The sequence below is a fragment of the Aptenodytes forsteri genome, unplaced genomic scaffold, assembly GCF_000699145.1.
Source record: "Aptenodytes forsteri isolate BGI_AS27 unplaced genomic scaffold, ASM69914v1 Scaffold494, whole genome shotgun sequence".
In the NCBI taxonomy this organism is placed as follows: Eukaryota; Metazoa; Chordata; class Aves; order Sphenisciformes; family Spheniscidae; genus Aptenodytes; species Aptenodytes forsteri.
The window spans coordinates 301,431-302,856 of record NW_008794455.1 but is presented as its reverse complement, the minus strand read 5'-3'; positions in this window follow the sequence as shown (position 1 = coordinate 302,856).

The window sequence follows — 1,426 nt, the reverse complement described above, 5'->3', positions numbered from 1 at the left end:
GAGGCCTTGGCGGGCTGGGGGGCTGGGGGGCTTCCTGGGGGGATGGAGAGAAAGAGCAGGTTGGCAGGAGGAGGGGGTCCGGCCCGGGAACAATAAATCAAAGGGAAGGGGAGTTACTGCCTGGCCAAGGATCTTCTGAAACCCTGGGCCACAGCGGGAGCCTGGGAGGAGCAGGGCTGATGGCTGCGATTGGAGTCCCGCAGCGAGACTTCCTCTGCCCGCTGGCAGAGGGCAGGCAGCAGGGCAGGCCTGCCTGCACGGCACCTGGGTGCCCGCATCCCTGGCAGCACGGCCCAGGGCCCGGCTCTCCCCCCGGCACGGCCGGATCCAGCACCTGCAGGGAAAGTTGCCTCACTAGGTCTGGGCAGTGGTTTCCCCCCCAGGCAGGTCCCGCAGCTGCGGGGCTCATTCAGGGTTGCCCACGTCCCCGCTGACGGGCTTTTTGCATCCTCAGGTCATTTTCCTGGGGCTGCCCTCCCTCCCCAGAGCAGCCTGGCACAGCTGGGATGGGCAGCCCGGCACGTGCCCAGCCAGGAGTCAGGAAGGGGCTTTAATTCCAGCTCATCCTCGTGGTCATTTTTTTTTCCTTATAGGAATATTATCACAGGGGGGGGCTGTTCCACTCCCCCCCATGTGCGACAGTGCCATGTGCTGGGCCAGGGGCTGCTGCTGGCACTGTGGGTACCAGTCCCTGGGAACCAGCCGCTGGGTGCCAGCTGCTGGGTATGAGTCCCTGGGTGCCAGCCCTCCCAGGAGCCAAAGCAAGTGCTTCATAACCAGCATCAAGCACCTTCCACCAGTCCCACCAGCAGCCCCATCCCCATCCCACTGCCGCGGGGGAGGCTCCTCCAGCCTATCTCTTCGGCATATCTCCAGTGCGAGACGGCTGCAGGCTCCCGGTAATCCGGGTTAATAAACAGGGAGTGGTGCTGGCAGCAGGATCACCCCTCGCCCTGCTCTGGCTGGGGTCAGGGGGTGCCCACACCGCCGGTTCCTGCCTGTAACCAGGAGCCAGCATCGGGCAGGCCGATCCCAGCAGAGCCTGACATGGCGGCAGCGTCAGGATCGGGGAAGCTCCCGGTGCCGCGGCGGGAGGGAGGGAAGGGGGAAATGCCTGGAGACGGCCCCGATAGTGCCATTGTGAAGGGCCACGAGAGAGGAAAGCCCTTAAGATAGAGAAAATATCAAGCGCACTCCATTGCGGAGCAGATGGGCCTGATAGCCAGGGCTGCAATTAGCTCCCCAGCGGCACACCCAGAGCTCCAGGGCCTCTCTGCCTGCACAGGCCTCTGGGAAGGGCACGCTCCCTCTGACCCACGGCCTTTCTCTGCGGTGCGAGGAAGAGGAGAGGGACAGTGGGAGTGTGAGGGAGCCGGGGAGCCCCAGCTTCATTCATGAAGCTCTCTGCAGGGCACCCCACCGAGCT